A 21567-nucleotide genomic window follows, 5' to 3' on the forward strand; every position below is an offset into this window, starting at 1 on the left:
CTGTTCAGTGAAAATCAGCGTGTTCAGCAGCCTTTACACATGATTTCAGTTTCAACAAGGAAGTTCAGCAAAAGTCGAGTATGACCATTGTGGCTTTGGACAATCTGTGTAGTTAGCATTCTGAAAAAATTGGCTGAAGCATTCATTTCCTTCACTTAGCAAACCTTCACAACAACCCGCAGTACACCTGCTTTCTACAAACTGTAAGGGGATGGGGTTTTGCATCAGGTTATCAACCACCTCCACCTTCTAGTTATCACTCTCTGGTAATCCAAAGTGATGTCAAACACACTGACTACCACCGAAACAATTTCAGTTCAGCTAATGGCCTCTCAGTTTGCAAAAGCCATAAAGACTGTATCCATTGGCATTTCTCTTCTCCCCAGCTCAAGAAACAGCTGCTTTCCCATTTGCCTGGCAGCTTGCCAAAGAAACAGGCAGTTAGTTAACACAAAGCTGTCAATAATCCATGGTAGCTAGACTTGATAAAGTAATCAGGAGGGGATATCATTTAATCAAGGTCTTCGAAACATGGAGAAGCAATTGGGATTGCTAATCAGGTAATTGCAGGGGAGAATTGATCAGAAATAATTTATATTGAACTGATGGAACAGTAAGTCCAGGCTACAATGGGGAGCAGGAATTTTTATGCTAGTGTCATCCTTACTATAATTGCTGATCTTTGCGCAGTGTGCAAATGAGATGGGAATCCATTCCTCCATGGCACTTGGTTCCCTAAATGTCACATTTCTGGCTTGTGCAAGTCACAGATATTGACTAAGCTGTCTCTGGAGGAACCAGAATTTGCTGAACCTTTGAAAGAAAATATGGACACGATGTATCAAATTCAAAGTCACTTACATATTGACCTGATCATATCAAAATATGTGATTATGAATAACATGAGCTTCTACCCCAACAGGAAATTTAACATCCTGTAGACTTTTCTCAAAAATTCTAAGGAAGCGTCTTACATGGATTCTTCTTGATTCACTTGATTCACAATACATCCTCAATAAGGATCCCAAGGAATATGAAAACTGGAAGTAATACAACACTAAACATATTCTGATTTTTATTGACTCACGTGATTTGTCAAGACTACACATAATTATGACCCCTTCATCATTGCAAGGATAATTTAAAAGTGTTTCCAATACTTTATAAAACAGAGCAAGATAGAATAAACTCAAAATCAGCGAGAATATGAAATAAAATAAAACATACTAACAGTACTAATGATTAAGAGAAGTTGCCATTTCATTTATTTATTCATTTCACTGGAAAAAATAGTGAACATTTGCTCTGTAACTAGAGAGAGTATATACTGTTTCTCCCCACTGAACTTTTTGTGGATAATTCACTGTAGATGCTTTTACTCTTCTATTTTCCTAATTTATAATATTCTACCAAATCTGCTGTATGTTGGAAAATAATAAATATGGAGTCAGGACTCTACAGTGGAAGACTAATTCACCATTTGCTAGTTATCTGCCTTGAAGAAAGTTGATTACATTTCTGATTATTTGTTTCCTCCTAGAAAAATTGGGATAAAACTAAATACTCTCATAAAGTTTCATTGTTGTTTTAGGATGTAAAGTAATTGACCCCACTGCATGGAATTATAGTCAGTAGTTAATAAATTATAACTATTAACAATGCTTCCTATTTTTTGCCTACTTCATTTGTAAAGTATACTGCAGAAAACTGCAATTCTTTCCTTAAGTAAAAGATGAGAATAATTACTAATGCCTTCCTCCTTTGTCAGATGCCAATCCGAATCCCACAACTTGATATGAGCTAGACAGAATTTTATTAATCTGTACACAGGTAACAGGAAAAAAAGCATTTAATATGGAAGTACTCTCAGCCTTAAACTATGTCTACCCTGTTCATCCCACCTGTCAAAGAGAATCTTGGAGTTTCCCACTAAACTTCTTCCTCCAATCCCTGATCTTTATTCTCTAAAGAAGTTATACGTGATTGGCCTATAAAATCATGTGACGCACACTTGGGAGTATAGAAAGGACTAGAAATGAAGAATAAAAATGAAAAAGCACGAAAAGAAGAGAGAGACATTATGGATGCAACAGTATCAGAGAAAAAAAAAAACCTTGATGGAGAATGAAGACTATGAATAATGAGAGACCCTGGACAAGTCTCTGTGCTTTACATAATAGATGAACAGAGGAAAAGGAAATTAAAAGAGTTGTGTCTAAGATTATTTCTTGACTCCATTTTAAAATTATTAAAAAAATATGTAAAGGTTGAAATTGATGTTTAATAATGCTGGTTATTAGACAGTGTTTCTTTCAGAAAAACATACTGCTAATACTGAACCATGAGGCATCTTGAATTTTATTTGGGTTATACAAAACCTCCCACTCATTCCTTTCTTTTCTGCATAAACTGTCATCAAAGAGAGCTACTGATCTGGAAGAGAACTATAGGACTAGCTCTTAACTGGTGCTTTGTTTGCAAGGGAGGAGGAAGTTGAAAGATAGTTGTTACCTTACAAACTGAGTGTTAAGAATATTCTGTGTGATTCTGTGATTTGTAGAAACAAAGTCTTTGAAAACAAGTATTACTATTATGCTAAATTTAATGTGCTATCCTCCTAGGATGCTGACTTGGATAGACTTAAAGAGGGACTATGTATGAGTCTTCAAAGACTCATACATTCATTAGGAACTCCACAGATGGTTTTCTATTTATTAGCCTACAAATATTTATTAATAATTTTGTGGTGACAGTGAAACGTTTTAAGAAGGACTTAAAATTAGAATATAGCTTTCTTTTTTAAAAAAAAGTCCATATCATACCAGAAATAAAAAGTTATAAATGTCTTTCACTCTTATTCAGGCTGAATATTGATCTAAAGCAATGGAACTTAACTTTTTAAAAGGTTCGTATTTTTCCATAAGAACTTTCCCTATGATATCTTAAAAAGCCCTACAGAACATTAAAGCCTCTATATCCAAATAACACATGTTACTCCTGGCTGTATAATTATACATACTTAGATTGACAAATGATTCTAAATTTTATCTGAAGACTAAATACAAAAATAGCCAAGAGCATTAAGAGAAAAGGAATATAATGACAGGGACTTTACCAGCTATTTATGAATATACGATCAGATATTAAAGTATATTATAAACGCACAGCAATCTTAAAGGTATAGTAATGGCACAGAAACAGACAAAGCAGAAAGAACAGAAGGACACTCCATCTCTATCGTGCAAGAATGTTGACATTTGAAATCAGTGACGGAAGAGTAGATAAACGGTGCTGAAAATACCTGGGTAAATATTGGCTGGGAAAGATAATTCCATTTTCATGCCTTTCATCACAAATAATTCTTGATGAAAAACAAAATAAACCACACATTCACATTAGTAGAAAAAAATTGTTTTCTTTCAACATTGAAACTATAAAGGAAAATACTGATAAATTTAACTATGTAAGTTTATTTTAAAAGGCCTTTTTGAATTAACGAGAAAAATAATGGCTTATAAAATGTAATGACACAATTGACTAACCATATGGGGGAGAAAATGAATCTAATATCTGCCTCACTCCTTATCACAAAAAGCCTTTCAAATGCACCAGAAATATAACTAAAAATGAAGGTAAAAATCAATGGAAGGAAATATCAATTTATATTTTTATAGTCTTGAAATGGGAAATAATTTCTATTTATAATAACAAAGATTCAGTAAAGATTATATTTTTAAAAAATGTTTTATATTGTAAGCCTAAAGGATAAGAAAGAAGTGACAAGCTGGGGGAAGTATTTGCAATATATGTTCAAACGTGCCACTTTCATAATCAGAGAATAATATTCATTTTTGTAAACTACCAATGATGACATCAGTATTTCCATTTTGTTAACTTTTATATGAGATGTTGATATATTTGGAACCTGGTTTTCCCCAGACAAGTCATTTGAATTGAGGATATAGTTTTTAATCATGCTAGAGTTTCTTTTCAATTTGGTAAAAGTACTATCCTTATTTAATTAGTTTCTTTATTCGTGTTATGAGATTTGTGACTTGATAGGAGATAAGAGGAACTTACTCTCAGAAATTTCCAACACGTTTGTAACACTTTCCTCTCCACTTTTCCCCCTTATATTATCACAGCTATCTTTGATTCCCCTCACTCTTTTCTTCTTCCCTCCATCTTAGAATAAGAGGGCCACCTTCATTTTCTCTCCTATTCAACGGGTAACATTATTTCTCTTTGTAGTATCACTTTTCTCTGAGGTTCAGCTCATAAAATTTGAATAGTTTGCTATTTTTTATAGCACTTCTCAGTATGGGTCTAGTCTCTGTAAAATCGAATGATATTTGGCCTATCAAACACAGTGATCTAGAGCACAGAGCTTGAGACCATTTAGTCCAACTTTACTGTTTTTCAGATAAAAACTGAGAGGCCTGCAAAGGTTCAGTGAGCCAACAGCCATCCAGCTTGTTAGTGACAGAACTACTTGACCCTGAGGTATCCTGGCCTTGTCCCCTTCCACATATGGCTGATTGGCAGCATTTAACCCAGATAATCAAACCCTCAAAAGAAAACCATCTTACACTTCCTTTTATAGATGGAAAAGTTGAGGTCAAAATAAGTAACTAGGAACTAGCTTAGGGTCAATTTGTTATTGTTGGCAGAGACGTGAACAGAAATTTCATGTTCTATTCTCAATACACAGACAGGTTGTATATAAATGAGGAGAAAAGCTGAACCTGGTGCAATGTGGAACCCTGCTTCCCAGTAACAAATCACTTGGGAACATTCTGAAAACTTGGCACTGCCCTCTTGGAGACTCACAGAACTCACTGGCAAATTAAATTAAGGTCCTGAGAAATCCTGCAGCAAATGAACTTATTATGCTTTGGATAACCCAGAATTTTCCAAATGCACATGACCAGAAAACCCTTTGTCTCATAAAAACTGTGATCATCCAGCAGAAATAGTGTTTCACTGGACATTTTGTGATATTTTTTGGTTGAGAGCAAAGAAAGCTGAGCTTTAATCTCACATCAGATTGTCCCTGTCTAGGTGCCCAGGGGCAAGTCTCTTAATTCACTTAACTTTCTTTACGTGTAACAAGAAAGACTGTGGGGGGGAAACAAGTTCCAAAGTCTCTTTCATCCTTGTAAGTGCCTTGTAGCCTCATCTATTGTACATATTCTAAGGAAGGATACACACACACACACTCCACACACATACACACACACATATGTACACAAATAAGATTACTAGTCAAGATCCATAAGAATGTGTGTTTATGTACATATATGAAATATTTCTAATTTCAACATGTCCCCTTTTCTCTTCTCCCAGTTAGTGGAGGAGTAGAAAGAATTTTACATGGCACAAGACAATTCTGCTCACATCCCATTGGCTAGAACTTATGCCCAGGGCACACCTAACTTGGGAAAAGTGGTCTAATTGTGTGTCCTGGAGGGGAATGTGGATCTTGGGAGCAGAGAGAAGCAGTTTCTGAAGTTGTTAATTGGATTTGATGTCCCATCCAATTCTAAATCTCAATGTTCATAAGATAGCCTAGAGCACCCTAAATGTGCTCACTATACAGCTTGGGGAATGATATATACTTAAATAATGCACAATAAACTAGTTATTGAATGGGTGGTGTGAGGTGCTATATGATTTAGACTCATACGAGACTTAGGACATTAAATGAGAATTCAGAGACCCGGCTCTTCATGTTTGGTATGTACCAATGTATGTTGCTTAAGATGTCTCAGTTTCAGTTGCTTTAAATGTAAAGAAAGGTCAGATGCAGTGGCTCACACCTGTAATCCCAACATTTTGGGAGGCTGAGGCAGGCAGATCACCTGAGGTCAGGAGTCCGAGACCAGCCTAATGAACATGGTGAAACCCTGTCTCTGCTAAAAATACAAAAATTAGCCGGATGTGGTGGCAGGTGCCTGTAATCCCAGCTACTCTTGAGGCTGAGGCAGGAGAAGTGCTTGAACTTGGGAGGTGAAGGTTGCAGTGAGCAGAGGTTGTGCCATTAAACTCCAGCCTGGGTGACAGAGTCCATCTCAAAAAAAAAAAAAAAAGGATCATAATAATAACTACTTTATTTGATAGGACTATTCTAAAGATCAAATAAGACACATATGTAAGAGATTTTAGCACTGTAAAGCAATTGTGAACAAATCATTATGCTATCATATTTCTAATAATGGATATAATATATACTAGCCTCATTAGTAGAATTTTTGACCCTATGAACTAATCTCTGAATACTAAATTATAAAAGGATGGCTCTATATATACTATATTAGCAATAATCTGGTAAAGCTTTAACTAAACTTTTTGTGTTATATTTAACATTTGGAGGGTCTGGTAGAGTTTGTTAAGAGGACAAAATGAGCTAATCCATATGAATTCCTTAAAATAGCAACGGCACTAATAAGTTCTGAATAAATATTATATTGTTGTTAGGGGAACTGACATGTGCTGAGAATGCATGATACTTCAAGTGCGATGCCAAGCATTTCATATATTCTTTAATTATTACAATGACTCTAAAGTGTAGTTATTATTATCCCATTTTCTAGATTAGGATAACTGAGACTCAAGTAGGATAAATAACTGAAATTTGGATTTTAAACTTCAAATAAATATTTATACCTCTTTATTCTAACATTGATGATAAGCAAATATTTTTTCACAAACTAACATCTAACACATCTAAGCCCACTTGGATTCCACAATGGCGTATCACTGTCCTGTACTCTGATCTCTGCAGTTTAGATTGTGGTGGAAACAATTCACTAGATGCTCATTGTGAATGATTTCTCCATTACTTTTCCTAATTAATGACTTTTATTTATCTTGCCCTGGGTCTCCTGGAGCAATTGACAGAGGGCACAGAGGACTCAAGAAGTTGCCAAGTAGCTGGGGGAGACACACTTTTGCTGATGAAAGTGCTTCCGTAGGTTTCTTCGTGCCTGTGGTTGTGTGTTTAGCAGGTGAAAATCAGGAGGCTGACAGTGATTTTCTTTTTGCCCAACATGTTAGCACAAAAATTACACCCATCATAGACGGAGTCTTCCCGATCTCTTTTTGGGGTGTGTGTGTGTGTGTGTGTGTGTCTGTCTGTCTGTCTGTGTGTGTGGTTGCTGTTTTGTTGTTGTTGTTGTTATAAAAGAGGAAGGACAAAGTTCTTGGTGACATAAAAACATTTTCGTTTCTCTTCAGTGATTCACTTGTCCTCTTTTCCCTATTATGGTGCTATGTGACACAAGCATTGAAATTACAAAATGAAAGGGTACTTTATATATTTGCACAGCATATTATGCAAATAGTTGGTCAAATTGGGACAGTTCATTTGGAAGTGAAGGAGAAAACTTCCCCTGAATACTCATAAATTCACCTTGAGGCTTTATCGCCAAGAGCCTGTGCTATTCTGCTTTTACCCATATACTATATAGGTCCAGATTGGACACTCTTATTAAAAATGTGTTCAGACGATGCAGAATGAATCTAAACTTCTAGAAGACATAGGTTACTTTCATCAGAATCATGGTCAACAGCAATTAGGGGTTCAAAATAGTTACCTCTTTATTTTAAAGTTAATCATTAAAAGAATAAAATAAAATTGGTTTACAAGAAAATCACTTGTTCAGTTACCCACACAAAATATCCATTGGTTTAGCAGTTATTGAGAATCTCCTATTTTTAAACACCCTGTGTGAATCTATGATAATATTACATAAATGTATGATACAAATATATAATATCGAACATGCATACACATGTATATTATAAATATTCATATACACCCAACAGAAATAGCAGTAAATAATGGGATCAATGACCTCTCAGCAATCTCAGCAATGTGCAGTGGGAGTACAAAGAAGGAAGTAATGACTTCTGATTGAGACATGCAGAGTGCTTGCTCATATCTTCTGAAGACACTGCCCTGGGATCTATCATTCGAAACAATTCTAATAAGTGGAAAACCCAGGACAGGAATCCCAGGGTGGGAGCAGCATGAGTAAAGGCAAAAAAAAAGAAAAAAAAATGTCTACTACAATTGAATATAGGGAGTAATAAAGTATAGTCATTAAATTAAAAGGGAAGAAAATTGTAGGACGTTAGACTGTAGAAACAGTCTAGAAAGAGATTGTCAAGGACAACATGAGTAAGTCCCCCAGATAGCGACTTCAAATCTCTTGATAAACCTAAAGATGGGGAATCTACTGAATGGTTACTGTCCTTATGTTGGCCTACTGAGCCCTCCCATACAATCATATATGCATATCTAATTTAAGTATTGTCTTTATCATTATCTGTAACATTATTAAAATATCAATGTAGGCAATGCACTTGGGGTTTAAAAAAAAAAAAAAAGACACCTGTGCAGAAGAACAGAGACAGAGCTCAGAAGCTCTTGACGGTCAGTGAAAGGTACCAGAAGTGCAATTTGCATGAAATATACTCAGCTGCTTGGAAGGAGGAATGTTCCCTGACCATCAAAGATTCAATGCAAACAAGATAAGCCAAAGGTTGTCTCAGTTCCTCAGGAGGGTTCCCTGGAGAGGCAAGGATGCAGAGAGGATAGGAAGGACGCGTGCACAGCTGTGAGACACCAGACATGTGTCATGGGTAGCAGGATCCAGTAGAGCTGCCCTGAATAGCTACCAGATGTGCTCTTTTGTCAACGACCTCATGTGAAAGAGTTCCAAACTGGATATAGCAAGGCAATCATTTTAGGACTGACAGGATCATAGGAGCTGAACCAGAAGAACCACCACTCTGAGAGAGAGAATTCTGTCTCATGGCAGAAGTTCTTTTTAACAGAAGTATAGGAACCATTCCATTACCCTTGGAGATGTGAATAGAAAGAAAATTATGAGGCCAGGCGTGGTGGCTCACACCTGTAATCCCAACACTTTGGGAGGCTGAGGCAGGTGGATCACCTGAGGTCAGGAGTTCAAGACCAGCCTGGCCAACATGGTGAAACCCCATCTCTACTAAAAATACAAAAATTAGCCAGGCGTGGTGTTGGGCGCCCATAAGCCCAGCTACTCGGGAGGCTGAGGCAGGAGAATTGCTTGAACCCAGGAGGCAGAGGTTTCAGTGAGATGAGATCACATCACTGTACTCCAGCCTGGGTGACAGACAGCAAGACTCTGTCTCCAAAAAAAAAAAAAAAAAGGAAAAGAAAAGGAAAAGAAAAGAAAATTATGAATTGAATCTTGTTGGAAGGAGATTGGAGTCCCCAGTGCTCAAGGGACAAGAGAAATGTGGGCACAGAGCTGAGGTAGGAATAAAAAATTGTTCTAAACACCCAAAGACCCTAGGTCCATGCCATTTTCTCTTGTGAGAAAGCAAAGAGTATAAAGTATTTTTTCTTAGCACTTGGAGGAACAAAAATTGCAGCCAGACAGACTGGTAGAGATGGAATTCTCATAAAACTGGTTGGAGAATTGATGGAAAGCCAGGTCTCTATTTTCCACTCACAAATGTAGTCTAGAAATCAAGGCCTACCAATATTAAATATGTTATTTTTTAGTTCTCTAAAAAAACTACAGAATGAAGTGCCAAATTATTATATTTTGGAAAAACTGCCATTGGCAACATATGGGTAAACAATTACAAACTCAAAAACTGATATTAACTCTATCAGCTGCAATGCATACATTTGTTAGGATCAACATTGATATATATTTATTTTAATCTTTCAGCACCATTGTATAAATATAGCCTGTCAATGTTACGACATACTATGCTGAATACCAACTGAAGCCCGACCTTTAGTTTGCTGACTATATGAACCATGAATGCACCATAATGTTCCAAAGGACATAAGGATGTTAAATCTCTACACTTTCAAGTTTAGATGGATTTAACTTCCCCTTCAATTTGTATCCATTCCAGCCATGCAGATTCTGTATAACCCAAAGGAATGTGTGAGGAAAAGGGTCAAATAGAGGGCATCACAGTGAAAAAATCACCAAGTGTACAATTTTCCAGAAGTAGATTTTACCTTCTGCATTACCATTTGGGTTAACTCAGGCAATCATGACTTTGGGGAATTTTTGTCTTTACTTATAAAGTGAGGAAAGGTAAACTAAAGCTGTGGGTTAAAATTTAAATTTTGATGGTCTAAATACTCTAGAAAACAGAAGAGTGGGAAGCCAAAGGAAAACCCTGAAGGGGCCGGAGTGGAAGTAAGAGTGGACCTAAGATGTCAAACCTGTGTTCCACTCATTCGCAGCACACACTGGGTTAGTTAATCCAAAAGGTTTACTCCTTGTCTAGAATCCTGTATCCATGAGATTATAAATTTCTACATCCCTGGCTCATGAATTCTCCTGGTAACATAGGAACCTATCTTTACTGCCAAAAGATTGTGCCCTTCATTTTGTTTGTTTTTAAATGTGCATATTCAATGCCTAAAATAATACCCCAAAATTGTAAGTGGCTCTTTGTAAAAGAAATTCTAAACAGGGTCTTTTTACAATTTTTATTTAACTTACTTAGGGAAGAAATTGAAGTCCAGTCCACATGCCTATTTGGCAGATGCTATTTGGATCACCCTCTTTAGAAAGAGTGACTTACTTATAAACCAACAATTCTAATTTTATTTCAGCAGTTGGGTTCGTGTTGATTTTTCCTTGAAGTTTATACAAAAGGTCTACAGTGTAGAAACCATTCTAAGTAGTTTCAACATTCCCAAGTTACGGATGGACCTCATATTCTCCTTTCCATGTATTTCACTTATCTTCATCCTGGGACAGGGGACCCTCACGATTCATCCTTTCCCCATTTGCCCATGAATTCAACATCTACATTCATTTCTTTTACATCTATTAGTTGAGCACACACTGTGTGCCAGACACGAAGTTTTATGCTAGAGATGTGTTGCTTCGCAAAACCCAAAACACATGTTCTTGACCCTCCAAGAACATGGAGTCCAGTGAGAAAAGCCCCAAAAGAGGTGATAATGCCAACATATAATAAGTACTTGGAAAGTGACATAATGCCAACTTCTTAAGTACCAGAATGTTATGGGCACCCAAAGGAGAGTCACCCAACCTTTTCTTAGCAACATTAAGTAGATTTTCCAAAGGAGATGATTCCTAAAATAAGAAACAAAGGACTAATAGAAACCTACTTTGCTGGGAGTGGAAGAAGTCTGACCAACTGGCTCAACCAAGGCCCAAGACTGAGATGATATGCAGTCCTCAGAAATACAAGTACAATTTTAAGAAAAGTATAGTTTTGGGGCTCTAGGGGGAGAAAAGATGAGGTTGATGAAATAGAGCCTAACTAAAGTAGGACCATTTAAGTATGAACATGGCATGATTAGTTACACATTAGAGAGATTCCACAGAGAATTCCATGCATGAAACTATTCAGCTCATGTCCAATATCAGTTATACATTGTCACAATAATGCCAAGTAACCAACTATCCCAACACTCAGTGGCTTAAAACAGCAAGTGTTTATTTGGCACAGGCGTCTTCAGGTGGGCAATTTGGACTGGATGAAACTGCACATCCTCCTGGACTCAGCTGGGTTCACCAAGTCTGGGGAGCCAATGACCATAAATTGGCTGATCTAGGCTGGCTTAGGCTGGGGCAACCAGGAAGACTCATCTCTGCTTCCCAAATCTCAACTCTGTGCATGTTCTCATGGGAGGGCAGAGGAGCAAGAAGGGAAGCAGAAATGTGTAAGAGCTTTCTCAGGTTTCTAAAGAGTCACATCTGGTAACATTCTTTTGTTCAAAACAAGATGCTTGTCTAACATAACAGAGTCTGCCGATTGCATAAGAGGCTCTGCAAAGTCGCGTGGCAAAAAGAAGGGTTTCAGGGCTGGCTGAAGTACTGTAGCCAATACTGCTATCAATCTATTACACATACAATCGCTGCTGGTGCTAGATTCTGTGTTTCCTAAGATGACAACAAATCTAAAAGACTACAATGATTTTTTCAGATGAGGGTCATTCCTTAAATCAATCACTTACCTACACTCCACCACCAGCACACACATGAGGTGCTTTGTCTTCAATTTTCTGAGACCGCGGCTTTCTGTCTCCAAAAGAGTGAAGGTAGTGGTTGCACTTTGGGGTAAATTAGGGAAGGAGCAAAAATAAATAAGATATAAACCTAAGGGAAATATGTTCATACAAAGAGATTTGTTTTAGCAAACTTAGGAAACAACTTCACGTAATTAAATCTAAATAAAAGTGCATTAATTGAGAACAAATAATGTGCCAAATAATGTGCTAAGTACTTTTACATAGATTATCTCAGTGCTCTCTCTCTCTCTCTGTGATGCACACACACACACACACACACACAGACACACACGCACATCAGATAAATGATATTGTTATATCATCCTCCCAATTTTACTATGGAGAAATCTGAGGCTTTGTGAGGTTATATAATAAGTAAGCACCTGAAGTTGAAACCCAAACATTTGATTCAATAATCCATTTGCTTAAATAATGTATGTCAAATTGTCTTATCCCAAAATGTCGTAAATCCCACCCTTAAGAAAAGAGTGTGTTTGAAAAGATATCACCAAAGACTATCTCTTTCTTATATACTTTTCTTAAAAGTAAATGCCAAGACCCATGAACACTTTCTATAAATGAATAATTCAGTGAAAACCTCAGAAATGTATAGACTAGTGTCATGGAAAGTCTGCTTTCCTAACAAGTCTATCTTTGATCAGTGATTCATTTACATAGATTCTGTCTACACGTCAATCCTCATGATTTGTAGCACTGCATATTTTAGAACTTGACATATGTATTCTTTTCACAAGCCACGTTTCACAGCAGCCTCCATTGTCTATGATAATGAAGAAAGCACGTCAGTAATAAAGAAAGCCTAGTTTCTTTCAAGACTATGTTAAGACAGACATTCAGGCAAGCCTAACAATTACTCTACCTTCGTGTATATCACCAGCCTGCCAGGTTTATTGTCCCTTTACCTATGGGTTATATATTCATTCTTTCATTCATTCAAAGGATATCTATTGAGCATCCACTCTGTGTCACGCACTGTGCTAAGCATAAGAAATACAATGGAGAACAAGTCACAAATTTATGATCAAATGGGGCAAACAAATCACAAAATCAAGTAAACAAATAACTAAGAATAATTGCAAATTAAAATAAGATGCATAGGGTATACCTATACAATGTACCTATACCTATATGCCTATAACAACCTTACTTTCATTAGAATGATCAGGAATTGGAAATATCAGAGCTGCCTCTGAAATGCTGAAAACAATGAGAAAACATGTGCAAGGAGCTGTCTTTAACCGAAATGCTCAGGAACAGTAGGATCTGAGTTATTCAAATATTCTGCAAATTGAGAGTTGACCAGGAAGTACTCTTGTTTTCTCCTTTATTGTTGGAATATAATAGCCCACTTTCCTGCTTTGGTTACATACACTCAATCAAGATGAACTGTGTTCTAGTTAATTAGGTCTTCACAATGCCCAGGGTCATGATTCTCATCTTCAATCAAGGCTTGATAATATCTCTGGGTTTGCAGGGTCCTCCAAAGTGACAGATCCTTCCTCCCACCCAATGCTGGACTCTGGCATAGACTTAAAGGTGTAACAGGCAGAGACGAGCAAGAGCTCATCCTAAACCATATCACGGAAATTGTCAGGCTTTCCAAAACCCATTTTTAATGTAGGCTTTTCAAAAATTAGCTTCTTTCTCTGAAAATTTGAGTATGTTCTTTAAAGCAACTTGAAAATGCTAGTTATTTGAGTTTGGGTTAGTTTAACAGACATGATAAAATAAGTCTAAACATGCACACTGGTCAAATTTTCAACAGATAGATTTTTTTGCTAGTAACTAAGAGAGCTTTTGCTCTGTTTTGGTGAGAGTTTTTGTTTTGTTTTGTTGGAATTTTTTTTACACACTGGGCTAAGCATTTATAATAGCCTGGCACGACTTCTATCAGAGTTCCCCTTTCACTTTGGCATAAATATATTAGTATACAGTAACAGAAAATACCAATTCAATGAGAAGGTAAAGAATGAGTAGCAGGCAGCATTTTATCCCATTTTTATTTTCAGCCAAGTTTTAATTTCTCTATAGGCTATTTTTATTTAGTTCCAAAGTATTGTGGACTTTGCTTTAATCTGTGTAAGTTTACCAATGGGCTTTAGTTACAATGATGCTATACAACAAATAAACATGCCAACAAATAAAAAGGAGAAAAATGCAACATGCAAAATATCACCGATAAGCTATGTGTAGGCTAGCTGAGAAGATATAGGTGTCATGTCACTTTGAATTGCTTCTGTCTGCACCTTCACGTCCCCTCTCAACTACTGTTCACCTTGTTCTCTGCCCAGGGACATTCACCTGCTTGGAACGGGTTCTGGTTGGGTTCAACCAGTTGGAGGCATCAACCAGGAGAGAAGAGGGAAGAAGGAGGATGTGGGCAGGATATTTGTGTCCCAGGGTCACTTTAGTTGTGTCCCTGGACTGAAGGGCACAGCTGTTCTTTTGGCAGCTTCCTACATTCCTTCCTCCTTCTGGTTCTCAGGTCAGTAAGTTCTGAGGTTGCTTCTCCCACATTACTGCACTACCCTTGTAACTTCCTCATATTTTGTCCACATCTTTCTAAATAGTCCTTGTGTAAAACCCTACAAAAATGACCTTAAGGCTGGGCGCAGTGGCTCTCGCCTGTAATCCCAGTACTTTGGGAGGAAGAGGTGGGCAGATTGCAAAGTCAGGAGATCGAGAACATCTTGGCCAACATGGTGAAACCTCGTCTCCACTAAAAATACAAAAATTAGCCTGGCATGGTGGTGGGCGCCTGTAGTCCCAGCTACTTGGGAGGCTGAGGCAGGAGAATCACTTGAACCCGGGAGGCGGAGGTTGCAGTGAGCCAAGATTGCACCACCGTACTCCAGCCTGGTGACAGAGCAAGACTCCGTCTCAAAAAAAAAAAAAAAAAAAAAAAAATGATCTTAATATGTGTGTTGTTCATCTGTTTCTTATAGGGTTCTTAACTCATATTATTTTTTTCAGATGGTTTTTCTCTTTTCCTCAAATATTTTGACAATTGCTGTGCCATAAAATTAAATCAATTGTACCTTATGGTGGAAAATAACTATGTATTCAATTCCTTTTCTCACACATTTCTTTATTTGATTCACCAAATAACTCTAAGATTGGTAGAACAGTTTTCAATGGCCCTATTTATGGTTTGGAAAATAAAGGCTTAGAGGGATGAAGCAATTGGACTATAGTCAACATATAGATCCAGGACCCCTTAAGTGTATGATTTCTTCTTCAAGACTCTCTTCCTTAAACCATGCTATGAGTATACTGCAAACACCTAAACAACATTTGATTATGACCACAAGATAACAACCATAAATTCTGTGTATGCAGAATCTAAATAAGAGGTCTGCAAATTATGGCCCAGGCCAAAAGTACCTGTTGCCTGTATCTATAAACAAAATTTTATTAGGACACAGCTGCACACAGTTCATTTGTTTATTGTCTGTGGTTGCTTTGCCACCTTTTTTTTTTTTTTTTTTTTTTTTTTTTTTCCTGAGATGGAGGCTTACTCTGTCTCCCAGACTGGAGTGCAGTGGTGCAATCTCGGCTCACTGCAACCTCTGTCTCCCAGGTTGAAGCAATTCTCCTGCCTCAGCCTCCCAAGTAGCTGGGATGACAGGCATGTGCCACCACGCCTGGCTAATTTTTTTGCATTTTTAGTAGAGATGGGGTTTCACCATGTTGGTCAGGCTGGTCTCGGACTCCTGCCCTCAAATGATGCTCCCACCTTGGCTTCCCGAAGTGCTGAGATTACAGGTACGAGCAACTGTGCCTGGCCTGCCACCCTTTTGAGTAAAGGTAGAGAACACGTGACCTACAAAGTCTAAAATATTTATTACCTGGTCCTTCGTAGAAAACATTTGCTGGCCCCTGACCTAAACAAACGAACAAACAAATACACACTTTTTTCACAGTTGCCTGACTGTGGTGCTCAAATTAAATAACCTAAATGTGTCTGAAGCCTCTCCGAAATTACATAGTAAAGATTAAATAATTTCAGGCCTTATTTTTGTAAAATATCAGTGAAGGGTATTTTGGGTAACTCTAAGTTAACCAGAATATTAAAATAATCACAGCATGTCATTCTATGATTAATCTGGAAAACAGAAGAATTTCTCAGCTTGTTATTTTTTTTTAAACTTCTTCTTAAATAATGTTTTGAAAATAAATTTACTCCAAAGGGATGCTAGAGAGGTAGTTTAACTTTCTTTTCTACTTCCAGAAAATATACCAAGTAAAATATGGAACACTGAGCCCAAAGACCAGAAATTTTTAAGTTAAAAGTTGGTTTTCACTTAAAGAAAAGAGAAAATCAACCTTGACGGTATTCTGCATACAAATCATTAATTCATACTGCATCAAATATCTGCTTCAATACAGGTGTTTATCAGAAAGAAAAAGGTTTATTGCTACGTGCAACTTAACTATTTTAAATAGTGAAAACAAGTAACAGAGAGAGGCTAGAAATCTATTTCTTACTGTGAGACTTCTGGAAGCCAGGGATTATAGTGAGCAGCTCTACTTTTTTGCCAGTCCCATTTCCATCCAGCAGGACCATGAATCGTGGGTCCTGGCCTCCCGCTCCAGGGGCTGAGTATGTTATTCCCATTGGCCAATTAGCATAAATCACTTCCCCAGTCACAGAGATTGAGTCACAGATGGGCCTGTTGGCCAAGCAAGGCCAATTCAGAATCTTTTGTTGGGGATGGATATTGATATTGATAGCATAACACATTACTATCTTCTGAGCTTTGACTTCTAAAGACCTTATGAGCTTGACATGGCCACTGGTCATTTTCACCACACAAGAGCAATCCACCTGAGCACAGAGTCAACACAAAAGCAAGCAGAGTAGGGAGATAGGGAGTAAGATGGCCTCCTGGTGGCCTCTATCTAAGTACCCAGATCAAGGCCACAGTGGAAATTAGCCATCCCCTCTATTTCCCTTTTATGTGACTCACTGCTTACTTCCACCTTCCACATCATTTTTGGTAAAGTAGTTTGAATAGGGACTTGTCACTTACAATTGGAAGAGTCCTGACTAATTCATGGTGTAAAGACGACTGTATAAATAGAGACATTTATTCATCGAACATGTATATATCCAATGCCTATCATGGACAAAGCCTGAAAACTAGACATTTCCACTAGAGTAATATAAACGCATAGGGAAGGCTGGTGGGAGAGGATGGAGCTAGGCAGGTGGAGCCTGCTATTCAGAGAACACCGTGGCATGTACGGAATGGCACTGTAGTATCAAAGAGGCACATTTTCTCAGGTATTCAACAAAGAATTATTCATATCAATACTCACTCTGTGTTCTTGGCACAGAGGAGACAAGGGAGGGAAAAATGAAACATTGCTCCTTCCCTCATGGAGCTTATGGGCTCATAAGGTAGAATTCAATCAAATAACCTCACAGAACTAAGTACAACTGCAATGGAATGGAACAGAATGGAAAACGGAAAGGAAAGGAAAGGAAAAAGGGAAGGGAAGGGAAGGGAAGGGAAGGGAAGGGAAGGGAAGGAAAGGGAAGAGAACAGGAAGGGGAAGCGGAAGTGGAAGCGGAAGTGGAAGGGGAAGGGGAGGTAGGGGAGGGAGAAGGGAAGGAAGGAGAGGAAAGGAAGAGTGCAATACTACATTTAAAAAAAAAAAAATTGAGAACAGTCATTTGACCTACTTCTGGAGGTCAGGGAAGATTTGTGTGAAAATGTGTCCATAGCCATTGGCCAGGAGAAGATGAATGGGAAGAGCTCATGTGAAGGGAAAATGAGTAGCAAGAGTGAAAGAAGGTTGGCATGTTTGGAGCACTGAGAATGTGGGGGGAGTTGAAGGTAGAGGAGCGTCGTCCTCCTGCACTCTAGATAAAGTGACCTGGGGCAGTTCCCATCCACACCTGCTGTCCCTGGTAATTATTAAGAGGGCCTTTTTATTGCAAAAAAAAAAAAAAAAAAAAAAAAACCAGATCAAACATTAAATACTATAGTCCCCTGGATCAAAAACCAAATTAGGCTAACGGCAATGTGATGAAATCCTAATAATGTCTGGAGTTCAGCTATTAGTAATGCATCAATGCTAATTTGTTTGTTTTGGTAAATGCAATCCTGAGTAATTTAAGATGTTAACTGGGCAAGGGGTATCCAGGAGTCATCTGTACTATAATTGAAATTTTTCTATAAATCTACAAGTATTCCATTATTGTTTATTTAAAAAATAAAACAACACCAGCAACAACAAAAAGGTAGACTGACCGAGGAAACAAAGTTAAGGAGTTTCGTTTTCATCTTAAGGAGAAGAGAAAGGTACTAAAGAGTTGAAGCATGGTGGAGTGGTGAGGAGGAGGAGGAGAGACCTCAGATCTGTGTTTAAACAAAGCCACTCTAGCTGCAGGTGAGGAGCAAACTGGAGGGTGCCTGAGTGACTACAGAGAGATTGGTCTGGGGCCATGTTAGTAGCTCAAGGACCGATGACAGTACCTTGGACCAGGAGATGAAGAGAATGGCTAGATACAGGCCCATTTTGAGGATGAAATAAGCAGTAGTTTTTGTGGACTGCATATGGGGTACAGGAGAGGCAGGAGTCAGGAATGAGCCCTACGTTTCTGTACATTTGTTTGTGAGTGGGAGTCTGGGGGGACCACACACAGGACCCTTCTGTGAGCAGGCCATCCAGGAAGGTGGGGAAGGGTAGATGGATCCTGATATGGAGCTGAAGGGTTAGAGGACAGCTATTAAACCCCTGCAAGGACTGGCAAGAGCCAGACAGCATCTCAGTTTAAGCACCAGTGGAACATCCAGCAGGTTATCAAGACAATATGTCAGGCTCCTCACAGCAAAGGGAGGGCCCAAAGGAATCACATCCAAGTCCTGCTCCTCAAATGGGAACCCAAAGCCACGATAGCATTTGCCACTATAGAAACATGGTTCAGTGTGGTGATGAGTCCTGCTCTGTGAACCTCCATCCAGCCTCAGCCTACATGTCCAGCATGGAGTGGGGCAGACCTACAAGGAGGAAAGAGCTTCTGTGAAGAGAGGCATTGCCTGGGGGTGAGGGACTTTAAAGGCCCCCAGACCTCTAGGGCAAGACCTCAGAACAGTGCCTGGCACATGGTAGACTCAATATCAGTTGAGGGAAAGAAGGAATGGATGAAAGATACTGAGCATTGATCCCATCAACTGTGAAATCAGTCCAATAATACATCACTGATAGTGCTGAAAAAGGCTGAAATTAATTGGCAGTGTTGTCTGCAGGGCTGAGCTCGAGAAAAACACTAAAGAAGCTATAGCCATGAAGGGATGAAGGCCTGGGAAAAATATATCCATCATTTATGTTTATTTACCTGCAGTGACCAGGACATAGTCTTTAATTAGCAATCTAATTATGTACTGGTACATTAAAAACATACACATGGGGCATGAGTATTTTATTCCTTGTGGACAAGGCCACAAGTATATTCACAATTGCACCTCAGGCAATGTAATCCACTATATGTTTAACAAACAAGTGACATAGAATTTGTTTATTTAATTCCTCTTGTGCAGCCAACAGAGTATCTCTCTTCAGGAAGGTGACCTCTGTAGCTCTTTTCTTCCCCCCATCCCTTGGCTGGTATTATGTTTTTCTCTCCAATTATAGTGAAACTAAATGGAAAGTATTGGTTCTCTCTGTTCCTGAAAGGAATTCACTTACTTCACTGTAATGGTCCACCAGTGACCAAGCTGTGCCTCATAAGTGCCACAGCTTCCCCCAAGCCCTGGGAATGAATGAATTACCCTTGGGGTGAGTTGTGCAAGAAGAAAAGCCTGCCTGTTCCGGGAATAGCCTCCACATCCAGGAGAAGTGACAGCACCTGTTGGTGACTCTCAACGAGTTGGCTGGGATGGCAAGGCAGACTGAGAGGCATCAATTCTGAGGCTGTTTTTTGAGCCTGTTAAGCTCCTGAAGGGGAAGCCCAGTGGATGGAACGGGTTGTGATTTGTTGCTGCCTGGTCAGAGTATGAGTTGGGCTCCCTGGAAGCTGCACCCTGCTTAATTTACCTGTCAAATAGCCTGATGGATTTGCCCATAGAGTTTTTAAATAGAAGATAAAGCTCTTCACTCTGTGAGGCTTTCCTCTTCAGTGGGGAACATATCCATCACTTGCGTGGATCAATGTGGGTAATTCAGGGCTCTTCAGCCCCATCCCGTTGAGCACTCTATCTCCACTCTGTAAATATAATTATTTGGAATGGAATTTAAAAGATTGCCCATTGTGTGCTCAGTTTATTTTCCAGTGAAGGCGCCAAGAAGCCAGGTCACCAGTCGCCGCTAGCTGGTGCTCTGCTAGTGTGCCCCGTGGCAGTAGCTGAGTGCCACCCAATGAAAGTGACCAGACTCAGGAACCCAGCAGAGCTCAGGGAGCAAGGAGAGCTCACACAGGTAGAGTGCTCAGCCCTACATCATGACTGTTCACTAATTCTCAGCCTTCTTTGGCCCACCTCCCTAAAAATTCTATGCACCATTCCTGTCCTTTCACTAGAAAACATGTTTTTGGGACAGGGATTTAAAAAATAGACAATTTTTGTAGATACGTGGTCTCCTCTGTCCTTCCATATAAGAGATAAGGAAGAGGAAACATGGAATTCTAGGTTCAGGGTACCCATTAATCTGTAACACTTGGACTATGCCTTTCAACAAAAACTGAAGAATCTAATGTAAAGTCACTAATAAATACAAATAAGTCTATTGGATTCATTCTACAGCAACTGTTAAGTACTAATGTAAATTTACATAACATCATCTTGATCTTTTCTTTGCTAGCAATAATGTATAATTCTATTCATCTCAACAAAGTGAATTGAATACAGAAATTTTCCCGTTTAATGAAATATTAATTTTGCCTTTTTAAAAAACTGCCCATTTTTTTCCAATGACAAAAATGGATAATTCAGTTTCTTCTGGTGGAAAAAAATATTAAGAACAAAATACTTATGTTCATATGGTCAGTGTGTAATTGTTTTTAAACATCTACATTGATATGAAATAAATAATTTTAAGAGGATAAAAAATACAAAGCACTTTTTAATCCTCTTTAAGCAATACATAAGTAGATTAAGAGGTTTCCTGAAAACAGTTTATATTTTAAAATTTGTAACAATTAAAAATATGCTCCAAAGCATAAACACATGTTTTTAATCAACATTCTTAATCTTAGTAATGAACTAAGAATTTTTTTTTCTTTTTTTTACCATGATTCCAATATTACAAGTCATAAAGGAAAGATTGAGTAAAATGAAAAGCTTTGTAGGAAAGGAAAGAAAAAGATACAGAAAGTCAAAAATCAAATGAAACCCTAGAAAAGCGCTGGTAGCTTAAGACAGAGTACCACTATCTTTAATATACAATTAATTCTTACATGTCAGTAAGAAAAGAAATCTAGCTAGCAATCACAATATAAAAATAGCATAGGAAGTTGTAGAGGCAATTCACCA

The sequence above is a fragment of the Theropithecus gelada genome, chromosome 12, assembly GCF_003255815.1.
Source record: "Theropithecus gelada isolate Dixy chromosome 12, Tgel_1.0, whole genome shotgun sequence".
Lineage (NCBI taxonomy): Eukaryota > Metazoa > Chordata > Mammalia > Primates > Cercopithecidae > Theropithecus > Theropithecus gelada.